The sequence below is a fragment of the Tachyglossus aculeatus genome, chromosome 1, assembly GCF_015852505.1.
Source record: "Tachyglossus aculeatus isolate mTacAcu1 chromosome 1, mTacAcu1.pri, whole genome shotgun sequence".
Lineage (NCBI taxonomy): Eukaryota > Metazoa > Chordata > Mammalia > Monotremata > Tachyglossidae > Tachyglossus > Tachyglossus aculeatus.
Genome location: NC_052066.1, coordinates 35,361,803 through 35,377,785, shown reverse-complemented (window position 1 = coordinate 35,377,785; position 15,983 = coordinate 35,361,803). Strand labels below are relative to the sequence as shown.

At 41.8% G+C, this 15,983-nt stretch overlaps 1 non-coding gene across 1 annotated transcript; it reads right to left on the bottom strand.

The window, feature by feature from the left end:
• Positions 1–15,518: 15,518 nt before the first annotated feature.
• LOC119934198 lies at positions 15,519–15,656 on the bottom strand. The gene has a single exon (XR_005452878.1). It is a non-coding gene; the product is annotated as a small nucleolar RNA SNORA7 (small nucleolar RNA).
• Positions 15,657–15,983: the final 327 nt, after the last annotated feature.

Below are 15,983 nucleotides of genomic sequence, written 5' to 3'. Positions count from 1 at the left end.
ACTGTTCTAAGTGCTGGGGAGGATACAAGGTGATCAGGTTGTCCCACGTGGGGCTCACAGTCTTAATCCCCATTTTACAGACGAGGGAACTGAGGCTCATAGAAGTTAAGTGACTTGCCCAAAGTCACACAGCTGACAATTGGCGGAGCCGGAATTTGAACCCATGACCTCCGACTCCAAAGCCCGTGCTCTTTCCACTGAGCCACGCTTCTTCTTTGATTGATCAGGGAAGGCCACATCTCCCTCCATGCTGTGCCCCCACAACCCAGTAATCACCTGCCCTCAGGTAGAGCCCATCAGTGCCTTCACCAGTCTCTTCCTTCGGGTTGTTTGCGGGATCACAAAAAGTCACTAATAAGGCAGCTTGATGTGGGCTCACCACACTTTCTACCTCAAAATCTATATACGATTCCTTGCACTTTTCAGGAATTATTTAGTAGAGTGAAGGAAAGAGGATTCTTTGGCCTCAATTTATGATTTCAAAAAATAACTGCCAGTAAATCAAACAACGGAATTTATTGAACAATAAGTGTATGCAGTACTGGACTAACTGCTTGGGAAACTACAATACCCTAAAGTTAGTAGATACAATCCTTGCTCTCAAGAAGCTTTCAGATCAGAGGGGGAGACAGACATTAAAATACATTGCAGATGGGAAAATATAAATAAGGTGATGCATACAAGTGCTGTGGGAATGGGGTTAGGCTTAATATCAAAGTACTCAAGGGATACAGGTCTAAATGTATAAGTGATGTAGAAGAGAAGCAGCATGGCAAATGGGCTTGGGAGTCAGAAGGCCATGGGTTCGAATCCTGGCTCTGACATGTCTGCTGTGTGACTTGGGCATCACTTCATTTCTCTGAACCCCAGTTACCTCATCTGTAAAATAGAGGTTGAGACTGTGATCCCCACATGGGTTAGGGACTGCTTCCAACCTGATTTGCTTGTAATCACCCCAGAGCTTAGTGCAGTCCCTGGCACAAACTAAGTGCTTAATAAATACCACAATTATTATTATTGTTATTATTAAGAGAGGTAGAATCGGGGAAGTGAGGGCTTAGAAAGGGAAGACTTTTTGGAGAAGATGTGAATTTAGGAGACGGGAGTTGGGCGAAGGCTCGGCATCAAGACTTGTGGGATCGAGATACAGTGAGTAGGTTGGTGTTACAAGAGTGAAGTGTGCAGGTTGGCTCGTAAGGGAGGGGTGGATTAAGAGCCCCAAAGCCAATGTTAAGGAGTTTCTGTTTGATGAACTTACCACTGAAGGTTTTTAGAAGTGGGAAGATATGATCCAAATGATTTTCCAGAAAACTGATCAGGGAAGCCGAGAGAAGTTTGGACTGGAAAGGGAAGAGAAAGGAAGCAGGGAGGTCAGTGAAGAGGCTGATGCAGTAGTTAATCAATCAATCGTATTTATTTAGTGCTTACTGTGTGCAGAGCACTTGGTGGGATAAACTAACTGCCAACTCTCAATTCGATTTTGGGTTTTATAGTTCTGGTTTTACGATAAAAAATGTACTTCTAATACCTGCCCTAAATCCCTTCTTTTGCAGAAGCCTGTTCTCTTTTTCCTTTTCACAGTGGTGACTGCACATGTCAATTCATTTACTAGAACAGTGATATTAAGGCCCTTCAGATTTTTCTTCTCCACTTCCCCAGCATAATTAATGCCCTTCCCTTTGCCTGATTTCACATCGGTTTATATCACAAATTCAATTTAGCTTGGTTTAAAGCATATTCAGAAGAAGATAGTTTGTTCTTCCTGTATCCAATTTAATCCACTTTCACAAAATGCACAATGAAGTAAGCAGGGGTAATTTATCAGAGTGCATATTGATGGGAATAAACATCTATCTTCTGTTTTGTATAATGGAAGATTATGCTCTCAGCAGTGTTGATATCCTCATTAACATAATAAGATGGTAATGATTGATGCATAATCCCATAAAACAAATCTGGACTCCAGGTATGAGTCAAGGTTCTTTGTTGAAAAACAAATAAAACAGACTAATCTCACTTCTCTGAAGCTAGGAACTCTACCTCCAGGGTAGAAGAAGGAAAAGAAGAATTTATGGGCAATTCAGCTACCTCCCATATTCTCCTCAGGAGCCCCGCTTACATCCTTTGGAGAGCCATCAGAAAAGGAGGGACGGCTAGTCAATTCAACCAGAAGGTCCACCTTAACCCATTCCCTGTCCGGTTATCTTCTTTGCAGGTTCAGCTTGCTGCTGCCACAGAAAGAACACAACCTATTCGTGTTGCCACAACAAGATGGAAAATGCAAGGTGAAGGAGGAAGAGGAGCTACCAGTGTGGACAAAGTCCTCATCTCCCCTGCCCAACTATACACTCCGATCTGTACCCATTGAAGCACTTGATATTCAGTGAACCCCCAGCCCAACAGCACTTAAATACTCTTACCTGTAATTTATTTTAAGTTCTGTCTCCCCCTCTAGACTATAAGCTTATTGTGGCAGTGAATAGGTCTATCAACTCCATTGTATTATGTTCCCTCAAGCTTTTAATACAGTGCTCTGTGCACAGTAAGACCTCAAAAAATGTCATTGATTAATTGATTGATGGTGATGCACTGGGGCTTAAAATGAATTTATTCTGCCTACTAGTGATGAGGATTGTGTATGTGAGTACTGTTTTCTCATCAACATGACTTTCTTGGAATTTAAAGTAAATCCATTCATCTGCTTTATCATCATCATCATCAATCGCATTTATTGAGCGCTTACTGTGTGCAGAACACTGTACTAAGCACTTGGGAAGTACAAGTTGGCTTTATGTGAACTGATGCTCAGGTTCATTCATTCAGTTGTATTTACTGAGCACTTACTGTGTGCAGAACATGGTACTGAGCACTTGGGAGAGTACAAGAGTAAACAGACATGTTCCCTGCCCATAGTGAGCTTGCAGTCTACAGTAGGATAGACAGAAATTCATATAAATTACAGATTTGTGCTTAAGTGCTATGGGGCTGGGAAGGGGGAAGAACAAAGGGACTATGTCAGGACGACACAGTAGGCAATGGGAGATGAGGAAAAGTGGGGCTTACTCTGGGAAGGCCTTTAGGAGGAGATGTGCCTTCAATAAGGCTTTGAATCCTGGGAGAGTGGTTTTCAGTTGGGTATGAGGAGCAAGGGCGTTCCAGGACAGAGGCAGGACATGGGCTTGTGTCAGTGGTGAGAAAGGTGAAATTGAGGCACAGTGAGAAGGTTAGCATTAGAGGAGCAAAGTGCATGGGCTGGGTCACAGAAAGAGAGATGCAAGGTGAGGTAGGAGGGGGCAAGGTGATGGAGTGCTTTAAAGCCAATGGTGAGGAGTTTTCATGTGATACAGAAATAGAATGGAAAACCCTGGAGTGTTTTGAAGAGTGGGATGACATGTCCTAAACGTTTTTGTAGAAAAATCATCAATGCAGTAGAGTGAAGTATGGACTGGAATAGGGAGTAGCAGGAGTATGGGAGGCCAGCAAAGAGACTGGGGTAGTAATCCAGGCTGGATAGGATCAGTGATTGTATTAATGTGCTAGCAATTTGGATGGAGAAGAAAGGGAATATTTTAGTGAAGTTATGAAGGTGTAACTGACAGGATTTAGTGATGGCTTTAATATGTGGCTTGAATGGGAGAGAGGAGCAAAGGATAATGCCAAGGTTATAGGCCTTTGAGACAGGAGGGATGATGATGCCATCTACAGTGATGGGAAAATCAGGGGGAGGACAGGGTTTGGATGGGAAATAAGGAGCTCTGTTTTGGCCATGTTAAGCTTGAGGTGATGGGAAGATATCCAAGGAGAGGTGTCTTGAAGGAAAGTGGAAATGTGAGGCTCCAGAGAAGGAAAGAGATTGGGGCTGGAGATGTAGATTTGGGTATCATAGAGGTTGTAGCTGAAGCCATGGGAGCGAATGAGTTCTCCAAGAGAGTGGGTGTAAATGGAGGCTAGAAGGGCATCCAGAACTGAACCTTGAGGGACACCAATAGTTAGGGGGTGGGAGGCAGTGGAGAAGCCCACAAAAGAGTCTGAGAATGAACAGCTAGAGAGATAAGAGGTGAACCAGGAGAGGATGGAATCAGTGAAACCAAGGTTGGATAGCATTTGCAGGAGAAAGGGGTAGTCCACAGTGTCAAAGTCAACTTAGAGATGGAGGAGGATTAGGATGGAGTAGAGACTGTTGAATTTGGTAAGAAGGTGATCATTGGTGACTTTTGAGAGAGCAATTCATGTGAAGTGAAGGGGACAGAAGCCAGATCTGAGGGGATCCAGGAGAGAATTGGAGGAGAGGAATTTGAGACAGTGGGTAAAGAAAACTCACTCAAGGAGTTTGGAGAGGAATGGTAGGAGGGAGATGGGGCAATAACTGAAGGGAGCTGTGGGGTCAAGGGAAGGCTTTTTAGGATAAGGGAGATATGGGCATGTTGCTTCCTGCAGAAACATCTCCTGTTAGTTAGTCCACCTGAGGAATTCAAAGCCTTGCAATAGAGAATATTGGAGGTGAATAAAGGAGAGATTGGCTTCACACAAATACCCTTCTCCCCTTGGGATCTCTACCTAAGGTCTTCAAGGCCTGTCAAGAGAACCGTTTATGTCGAGAAAGTAGTTTTCTGGATGCACTCTCCTAATATTGCTTCTCTACCTAAGGGCTTCAAGGCCAGAAAAGAGAATATTGGAAGTGAAAAAGGAGGTATTTGCCTCATGCAAACAACTTCCTGCTCTTATTTCTCTACCTAAGGTCTTCAAGGCCTGAAAAGAGAATATATGAGGTGAAAAAGAGAATTTTGCTTCATAGAAAAGCTCACCTCATCCATTTTCTACCTAAGGCCTTCAAAACCCGAGGGGAAAATACATGAACTGGGAAACGAGAATTGGCTTCATGCAGAAACACCACCCGTGTATGAGGCCTACAAGGCTTCTTAAAGGAGCCTCAGTAGAGTATATTGGGTGGTGAGAAGGAGATATGTGTTTCATGTCCCCCAAATCTGCTTTCATTTCTCCTCCCTACAGTCTTCAGGGCATGCAAAGAGTATATTTGAGGGGAGGGAGGAGGGGTTTGCTTCCTGCAGAAAGACCTCCTGTTCATTATGCCACTTGAGGAATTCAGGACCTTGTCATAGAGAATATTTGAGGTGAAAGAAGGAGAAATTGGCATCATGCAAACAATATTCCCCCTTGATTTCTCTACCTAAGGTCTTCTAGGCCTGACATGAGAACCATTTATGTTGAAAAAGGAGTTTTCGGGATACAGTCTCCTCCTATTGTTTCTCTACCTAAGGTCTTGAAGGCCCGACAAGAGGATGTATGGGGTTAAAAATGGAGACAGTGGCTTCATGGCAAACACTGTGCTGCTCATGTTCTGGCTCAGGTCTTCAGGGCCTGCAGAGAAGATATAGGAGCAGGAGAAGGAGACATTTGCTCGATGGAGAACCCCCTCCTGTGCATTAGTCCCCTTGATGACTTTGAGACCTTATATTAGAGAAGGAACAGCGAATAGTGACTTGAAAAAGGAGAAATTTGCTTCATGTATGCTATCTCCTGCTTTTGTTTCTTTACCCTATGCTCTTCAAGGCCAGAAAAGAGACTAATTGAGTTTAAGAAGAGCAATTTGTTTCATTTGGACAAACCTACTTTTCATTTCGCCGCCTCTCACTTTTAAGGCCTTTTAACTGAGAATAATAATAATAATAATAATAATAATAATAATAATAATAACAATAATAATAATAATAATGGCATTTATTAAGCACTTACTATGTGCAAAGCACTGTTCTAAGTGCAGGGAGGTTACAAGGTGATTAGGTTGTCCCACGGGGTGCTCACAGTCTTAATCCCCATTTTACAGATGAGGTAACTGAGGCACAGAGAAGTTAATTGTCTTGCCCAAAGACCTCAGACAGAGACGTCAAAGTTGGAGATTCTTTGAATGAAGCAAATAACTCCTTTTTCAGCTCAACCCTTCTCTTCTCTGGCCGTGAAGACCTTAGACCGAAAGGCAAAAGCTGGAGGTTTTTTGCATGAAGCAGGTGTCTCCCTTTTCACCTCAAACATTCTCTTTCCTGGCCTTGAGGGCCTCAGCTCGAGAAATAAAATCTGGAGGTGGTTTGCATGAAGCAAATTTCCCCTTTGTCAGCTCAAACATTCTCTTTTCTGGCCTTGAAGACCCTAGGTAGGGAAATAGAAGCTGGAGCCTGTTTGCATGAAGCAAATTGCTCCTTTTTTTACCTGAAACAGTCTCTTTTGTGCCTTTGCAGAACTGAGACAGAGAAGCAAAAGCTGGAGGTTGTTTGGATAAAGCAAATTTCTCCTTTTTCACCTGAAATGTTCTCTTTTCTGACTTTGAAGACCTCAGGTAGAGAATAAAAGCTGGAGGTTGTTTGCATGAAGCAAATATCTTCCTCTCCCCTCCTCCTCCCTCCATCCCCCCCGCCTTACCTCCTTCCCCTCCCACAGCGCCTGCATATGTATATATGTTTGTATGTATTTATTACTCTATATATTTATTTATTTTATTTGTACATGTTCATTCTATTTATTTTATTTTGTTAATATGTTTTGTTTTGTTCTCTGTCTCCCCCTTCTAGACTGTGAGCCCACTGTTGGGTAGGGACCGTCTCTATATGTTGCCAACTTGTACTTCCCAAGCGCTTAGTACAGTGCTCTTCACGCAGTAAGCACTCAATAAATACGATTGAATGAATGAATGAATGGGGAAGAAGCCATTGGAGAGCAAACAGTTGAAAATGGCTGTTAGGGAAGAAAGAGGGAGGACGCAAGAGTTTTGAGAAGGCACGAAGAAATGGGGTAAGATGCAGAGGTGGAGGGAGTGGATTTTGAGAGGAGGCAGGAGATCTCCTCTAGAGATACTGCTGGGAAAGATGGTAGTGTTGAAAAGGGGGTCGTAAGCAGGAGGGGCTGAGGAGGGGCAGGAGTGATTTGAGGTAGCTCACGCTTGATAGTATCAATTTTCTTAATTAAGAAGGTGGTGCGGTCATTAGAGAAGCAGCGTGGCTCAGTGGAAAGAGCCAGGGCTTGGGGGTCAGAGGCCTTGGGTTCTAATCCCAGCTCCGCTGCTTGTCTGCTATGTGACCTTGGGCAAGTCACTTAACTTCTCTGGTTCTCAGTTACCTCATCTATGAAATAGGGATTAAGACTGTGAGCCCCATGTGGGATAACCTGATTACCTTGTATCCCCCCCAGTACTTGGCACGTAGTAAGCGCTTAACAAAAACCACCATTATCATTATTCATTCATTCATTCATTCATTCATTCATTCAATCATATTTAGTGAGCGCTTACTGTGTGCAGAGCACTGTACTAAGCGCTTGGGAAGTACAAGTTGGCAACATATAGAGACGGTCCCTACCCAACAGTGGGCTCACAGTCTAGAAGGGGGAGACAGACAACAAAACAAAACATATTAACAAAATGAAATAAATAGAATAAATAGGTACAAGTAAAATAAATAAATAGAGTAATAAATATGTACAAACTTATATACAGGTGCTGTGGGGAGGTGAAGGAGGTAAGACAGGGGGATGTGGAGGGGGAGGAGGGGGAGAGGAAGGAGGGGGCTCAGTCTGGGAAGGCCTCCTGGAGGAGGTGAGCTCCCAGTAGGGTCCTGAAGGGAGGAAGGGAATCATGATGCCTACCTCTGCCTACCTCACAGGTTTGTTGAACATAAAAGAACTACTTAAAATGAAAGTGTTTTGGAAAATTAAAAAATGCCCCTTACAAAAAAAAAGTACTGTTTCTTTATGGTATTAGTTAAGTGCTTTCTATGTATCAAACACTCTTCTAAGTGCTGGGGAAGGTTTAATTTAATTAGATTGGACACTGTCCCTGTTTAACATGGGCTCACAGACTAGATAGGAAGGTGAACAGGAGAATAATAATGATAATAATAATAATGATGATGGCATTTATTAAGCACTTACTATGTGCAAAGCACTGTTCTAAGCGCTGGGGAGGTTACAGGGTGATCAGGTTGTCCCACGTGGGGCTCACAGTCTAAATCCCCATTTTACAGATGAGGTAACTGAGGCACAGAGAAGTTAAGCGACTTGCCCAAAGTCACACAGCTGACAATTGGCGGAGCCAGGATTTGAACCCATGACCTCTGACTCCAAAGCCCATGCTCTTTCCACTGAGCCAAGCTGCTTCTAGAGCTGAGGCCAGAGGCCAGAGAAGTTATAACTTGGCCAAGGTCACACAGCAAGCAATTGGCAGAGCTGAGATTAGAACCCAAAGTCCTCTGATTCCTAGCCCCATTCTATTTCCACTACACCACTCTGCTTCTTTTATTAATGCCCGTCCATTTAAGTTTGTCTCCAGTGGAATTGGGCACAGGAAAAAACATAAAACATTAGACGAAAGCAGCTGACCATTTTAAAATAACACATTTTGGGGAAAGTCATTGTTCATTTAATAGCTAATGAAGACATCATTTGACTATGCCATTTTGATATTCTGCTAAGTGAAAATTCTCTTTACCTTAATGAAAGTAGAGAAGCAGTGTGGCTCAGTGGAAAGAGCCCGGGCTTTGGAGTCAGAGTTCGTGGGTTCAAATCCCAGCTCCACCAAGTGTCAGCTGTGTGACTCTGGGCAAGTCACTTCACTTCTCTGGGCCTCAGTTACCTCATCTGTAAAATGGGGATTAAGACTGTGAGCCCTCCGGGGGACAACCTGATCACCTTGTAACCTCCCCAGCACTTAGAACAGTGCTTTGCACACAGTAAGCGCTTAATAAATGCCATTATTATTATTATTATTATTATAACTAGTAAATCTCCACCTTGAAAAAAAGAATCCTGTGGTATTTATTTAAAGTATAATATAAGCTTTTGGGTAACCAATTTTTAGTGTAAAATATATTTCAACTTGGTATTAACTATGATTATTCCAAATTCTCTATGATTCAATTCTAAATAAAGCTTTCTTCTAACACCAATAGCCAAGATGCTAAATTGGTTCACTTTTACTTAGTAGTGAAATTGCCTCACATATTTAGACCCAACATCTGAATAAACACTCTTCTGTCTATATGCACTTTTTGCAAACAAAATCCAGGCCTTACTTATGTATTCACTGTACATGCCCAAATATTCTGACACTCATATTTATTTAATATGCCCAAGTGCAGATTTCTGTGTTTTTTTTCAGACCTCACATTGTAAACTCTCAGCTGAACTCAGCTTTGAATATAAAGCTATGTTGTGAAAAGCACCTAGATCATTTTCTGTTTCTAGTTCTTAACATCATACCAGTTCTGTTTATCATAACCTGAAATGTTTTATTTTGAAAACCAAAGGTCTCCCTATTGAGTTAAATAATCATAATTCAGCGCTTAGGACAGTGCCTTGCACATAGTAAGTGCTTAATAAATGTCATTATTATTATTATTATTATTATTATTATTATTATTATAAATTGAAGCCTGGTCTCTGGTGAGCCCATCACTGTTGACAGCACTACCATCCTTCCCATCTCGCAAGCCCGCAACCTTGGTGTCATCCTCGACTCCGCTCTCTCCTTCACCCCTCACATCCAAGCCGTCACCAAAACCCGCCGGTCTCAGCTCTGCAACATTGCCAAGATCCTCCCTTTCCTCTCCATCCAAACCGCTACCCTGCTTGGTCAAGCTCTCATCCTATCCCGTCTGGACTACTGTATGAGCCTCCTCTCCTATCTCCCATCCTCTTGTCTCTCCCCAATTCTATCCATACTTCACGCCGCTGCCCAAATTGTCTTTGTCCAGAAACGCTCTGGGCATGTTACTCCTCTCCTCAAAAATCTCTAGTGGCTACCAATCAACCTATGCATCAGGCAGAAACTCCGCACTCTCGGCTTCAAGGCTGTCCACCACCTTTCCCCTTCCTACCTCACCTCCCTTCTCGCCTTCTCCAGCCCAGCTCGCACCCTCCCCTCCTCTGCCGCTAATCTCCTCCCCGTGCCTCGTTCTCGCCTGTCCCGCCATCGACCCCCAGCCCACATCCTCCCCCGGGCCTGGAATGCCCTCCCTCTGCCCATCCGCCAAGCTAGCTCTCTTCCTCCCTTCAAGGCCCTACTGAGAGCTCACCTCCTCCAGGAGGCCTTTCCAGACTGAACCCCCTCCTTCCTCTCCCCCTCCTCCTCCTCTCCATCCTCCCGCCTTACCTCCTTCCCTTCCCCACAGCACCTGTATATATGTATATATGTTTGTACGTATTTATTACTCTATTTTTTAATTTATTTTACTTGTACATATCTATTCTATTTATTTTATTTTGTTAATATGTTTTGTTTTGTTCTCTGTCTCCCCCTTCTAGACTGTGAGCCCACTGTTGGGTAGGGACCATCTCTATATGTTGCCAACTTGTATTTCCCAAGCTCTTAGTACAGTGCTATGCACACAGTAAGCGCTCAATAAATACGATTGATTGATTGATTGATTGATAGTGACACCTGTGACTAACATTTCACGATTTCTCAGTCAACAAGATTGTCTTTTTGTCCCCTAACTACTTTTCTGAGAGCTTTAAATGTAGAAACCTGCCGTTGTCCTTTCTAGCATGTAAGCCTAATAACTTTCAGTAATTGCTCTCAATCGGAGTACTATTTGGATGGATTTTATTTTCTTCCATTTTCAGCCTCAGGTAATGGTTCAACCACTCTCCCATTTCATTAAAATTTAAAAAAAATTCAGAAGCTTAAACCCACTCAGCAAAGAAAGCATTTTGTTTTTTGTTAGCATTCTTTCAGAATGAATTACTTTATTCCAGCTATTCATTCATTAACTCATTCGTATTTATTGAGTGTTTACTATGTGCAGAGCACTGAATTTAAAGGCTCGGGAGTACAATATAGCAATAAACAGACACATTCAGCTATAATGCGGGGTGGGGGGACACCATCATTCCATGGTTAATCCAATCACTCTTAAAATATAGCAAACAAATCTTGAATTAAAGTCCAAAGCCTCAAAAAGTCCATCATAAGTAAGAGACAGGGAGCATTAAGTCACAGGCAATTTAACTTGTGAATTCTCCTTTCTCTTAAGGTTCAATAAGAAAGTGTTTACTCATTTATTTAAATGGATCATAAACCTTTGCAAACAGACAAAATTCAATGCCTTCCCACCTCAAATAAGATGCCTTCTAGGAATATCATGAATTCAATAAAAATATACCATTAGAATGACGTAGAAAAATAAATCTTGCATTAGTATCACCATTTGGCTCCTAAAAATATCAGCAGGATTTATTGAACATTTACTGTGCTCAGAACACTATATAAACTGCTTGGGGAACGTGGCGAGATATAAGGATCAATCTCTGCTTTCAAATTGCTGTGTGTCCCTATCAAGCCATGTATTTAACAAATTTGTGATATGTAGAAATACTTATAAACACAAATATATGTATATATATGTATGATATATAAATCAATCAATCAATGGTATTTACTGAACAATTTGTATTCATTCATTTATTCATTCAATCGTATTTATTGAGAACTTACTGTGAGCAGAGCACTCTACTAAGCACTTGGGAAGTACAATTCAGCAGTAAAGAGAGACAATCCCTGCCCACACTGGGTTTACATGTGCAGAGGAATTTATTAAGACCTTGAGAGAGTGCACAGGCCTGGGGATCAGAAGGTCATGAGTTCTAATCCTAGCTTAACCACTTGTCTGCTGTGTGAGCTTGGGCAGCTTCTCTGTGTCTCAGTTACCTCATCTGTACAATGGGAATTGAGATTGTGAGCCCCACGGAGACCAGACATTGTGTCCAACCCAATTTACTTGTATCCACTTCAGTGCTTAGTACAGTATCTGGCACATAGTAAGCGCTTAACAACTACCATATTTATTTTTGTTATTATTATTATTATTATTATTATTACAACAGAATAAGCATATGCAATCCCTGCCCATAACAAGTTTATGATCTAGAGGGACGGGTTTACAATCTAGAGGGACAAGTTTAATAATAATGTTGGCATTTATTATGTGCTTACTATGTGCAAAGCACTGTTCTAAGTGCTGGGGAGGTTACAAGGTGATCAGGTTGTCCCACAGGGGGCTCCCAGTCTTAATCCCCATTTTACAGATGAGGTAACTGAGGCCCAGAGAAGTGAAGTAACTTGCCCAAAGTCACACAGCTGACAATTGGCGGAACTGGGATTTGAATCCATGACCATGACTCCAAAGCCCATGCTCTTTCCACTGATCCATGCTGCTTCTTTCTAGTTTACAATCTAGAGGATGCATACAGTCTAGAGGGATATGTACCTATATGAAATGTATTTACAGATTTATTTATTTACTTGAGGAATTTATTGGTCTAGTTATACCACTCCCATCAGTGCTCACCCAAATCCCCAAAGACTGACCTTAATAATAATAATAATGGCATTTATTAAGCGCTTACTATGTGCAAAGCACTGTTCTAAGCGCTGGGGAGGTTAGAAGATGATCAGGTTGTTCCACGGGGGGCTCACAGTCTTAATTCCCATTTTACAGATGAGGTAACTGAGGCCCAGAGAAGTGAAGTGACTTGCCCAAAGTCACACAGCTAATTGGTGGAGCTGGGATTTGAACCCAGGATCTCTGACTCCAAATAATAATAATAATGATAATAATGATGACAAGTGCTTACTATGTGCAAAACACTGTTCTAAGCACTGGGGAGGTTACAAGGTGATCAGTTTGTCCCACATGAGGCTCACAGTCTTAATCCCCATTTTACCGATGAGGTAACCGAGGCCCAGAGAAGTGAAGTGACTTGTCCAAAGTCACACAGCTGACAATTGGTGGAGCCGGGATTTGAACCCATGATCTCTGACTCCAAAGCCCGGGCTCTTTCCACTGAGCCACACTGCTTCTCATAGTGAAGTAGAAGGGGGAAAGAGTAGGAAGGGGAAGGTGATAGTACGAAATAGCCAGGAGAAACAGCATGGACTAGAGGAAAGAACACAGGTCTGGGACTCAGAGGACCTGGGTTCTAATTCCACTCTGCCAAATAGTTGCTGTGTGACCTTGGGCAAATGACTTAACTGTACCTCAGTTCTCCTGATCTCCCTCCAATCAGTCTATGATCCCCATGTGGGGCAGGGACTGCATCTAACCTAATTCACTTGTAACTACCTCATCAAGTAGAACAGTGTTTGACACATAGTAAGAGCTTAACAACTACCATTAAAAATAAATAAAGTTGGTGAATGCCTGCTGGGGCTATGCAACCCAGTGGTTAAGATTTATACTCAAATAATAGTATAAAAGAAAATACATTAGGCATGCAAAAGATTAAATTTTAGACAATGTGATGCATTAAATGAATGCTGATTGTGTCATTAAATCTTTTGCTACAATTTTTGATTTTGATGTAGTAACATTTTTCTAAAATTAAACATTTAAACTTTCAAATTTCCTAAAATTCTATACTCAATTACAGTAAATAAATATTGTTTAATGAAATAAAGCTTAAAATATGCAAAGGCTTCTTGAAACATTAAATCCTTGCTTTGCATTTTAATGGGAATTATATTCATCAGAAAAAATAATTAATTTCCTAAGAAATTGTGATTAAAAAATGAAAGGTTTAGTGTTTGAAGAGACCTGAGTTCTTAGAAAGATGGCTTTGAGAGTTATTACCTATGCTGAATAGTCAGGCCTGACTTGAAATCATTGTCTTTGTACCAAAAAATCATTGTCTATGTATCAGAAAGCTTTGACATATCAACACTTCACAAAAATGAAGGTGTGTTACACATATTAATTGAGTGACTGCAGAACCTATACAAATTGTATTTCCGTGGGGAAATTCTTGTACTTGCTAATGAATTTTTGTATGTAGAGAGTATTTCAAATGTATCATTGAAATTGATATTTAATTTCCTAAAATAATTTTTCTACAATAATAACAATTGCATTTCATAAGTACTTACTATGTCTCAAGAACTATATTAAGCATTGGAGTAGATAAAAATAAAGATGTTGGACAAAGTCCCTGTCCTACATGGGCTCACAGACTAAGTGGGAGGGAGAGCAGGTATTGAATCCATGATTTAAAAGATGAGAAAACTGAAGCACAGAGAAGTTAAGCAACATTTCTAAAGTCACAAAGCAAGCAACCGGCAGAGTTGGGATTAGCACCCAGATTCTCTGAGTCACAGGTCAGGTCTTTCCAGTAGACTTCCCCAGTTATGCCCTATTAAGCTCTCTTTTCCCTGGCTCACTCTCCCTTCTGCATCATCTATGCAACTCCACCTGTGACCTTTGGACACTTGTTATTCTCCTCACCTTTAACCCCACAGCAATTATATACATATCTTTAAATCATATATTAGAAATTACTTCTTTATTCATATCAATGTCGGTCTCCCGCTCGAGACTGTAATAAGCTCATTATGGGCAGGGAACAAGTCTCCTAATTCTGTTGTGTTATACTCTCCAAGAACTTAGTACAGTACTCTGCACATAGTAAGTGTTCAATTAATATGATTTGCTGATTGATTGACCACAATCGACCGCATCATAACTAGGCCACACTGATATATATTCATATTATCTGATTATCGTATTCATTATTTTGATCTACGCTACAACATGCTTGTGCCTACGGGACACACTGTGTTGAGTTCTTGACCTGTGAAAATTCTGGCTTATTTTCTTCCCAGAACAAATCGGTGTTCTCATGAATTCTCATGTGAGGCATGTCACTTCCCCAGCTACTTGGGTGCTAGAAGGTGCTTTTTATAGTCATTGCTTATGTATCTTTCTACTTCTTCCTCATTGCTCATATTGATAAATGAGTATGTAGATTGTCTCCCAAATACGGTTAAAACCTGCAGTAAAGGATTGTTGTTGTTTTATGCTGTCGAGTCTTGTCCAACCCTTAGCGATGCCACAGACACATCTTTCCCAGATGGCCCCACTTCCATCTGCAATCGTTCAGGTAGTGTATCCATAGAGTTTTCTTAGTAAAAATGTTAAAGTGGTTTACCATTGCCTCCTTCCATGCAGTTAACTTGAGTCTCATTCATTCATTCAATCGTATTTATTGAACGCTTACTGTGTGCAGAGCACTGTACTAAGTGCTTGGGAAGTACAGGTTGGCAACATATAGAGACAGTCCCTACCCAACAGCGGGCTCACAGTCTAGAAGGGGGAGACACACAACAAAACAAAACATATCAAGTGCTTAGTACCGTGCTCTGCACACAGTAAGTGCTCAATAAATATGATTGAATGAATGAATATTAACAAAATAAAATAAATAGAATAAATATGTACAAATAAAATAGAGTAATTAATACGTACAAACACAAACATATATACATGTATACAGATGCTGTGGGGAGGGGAAGGAGGTAAGGGGGAGATGGGGAGGGGGAGGAGGAGGAGAGGAAGGAGGGGGTTCAGTCTGGGAAGGCCTCCTGGAGGAGGTGAGCTCTCAGTAGGGCTTTGAAGGGAAGCCTAGAGTCTCCACTCTAGACTCTCTCCCATGCCTCTGTTGCCCAGCACAGGTGAGTTTTGACTTGTAGCAAATTGCCTTCCACTCACTAGCCGCTTCCCAAGTTAGGAATGGAATCGGTATGCCTCTGCTTGACTCTCCCTCCTGTAGTCATGACTGGTAGAGTACTGGAAACTCTCCAGGCATGACCCTGAGAAGGGCCAGCAAAAGATTACGAAGGTTTTTAACATTTCCATGCCAAGGGGGAAACTGTATCCATTTGCTTTGGCAAGACTGATCCCTTAAGCGGGCCAGAAGAAGAGTGTAAGTGTTGGAAGGCTGAAAAGAAGCAGGTAGGGATACTGTCACTAGATTTGTTTCAAGCAGGAGTTCGCGGTGATGCAAATCCAGCCCAAGAACAGCACAGCCCTGGATTCATGCTAAACTGTATCCCTCAGACCTCTCTGGCCCAAGCTAGAGTAGTATTTCTATAGTATTTCCCCAGTGAGAGAAGCAGTATTGCCTAATGGATAGACCACAGGCCCACC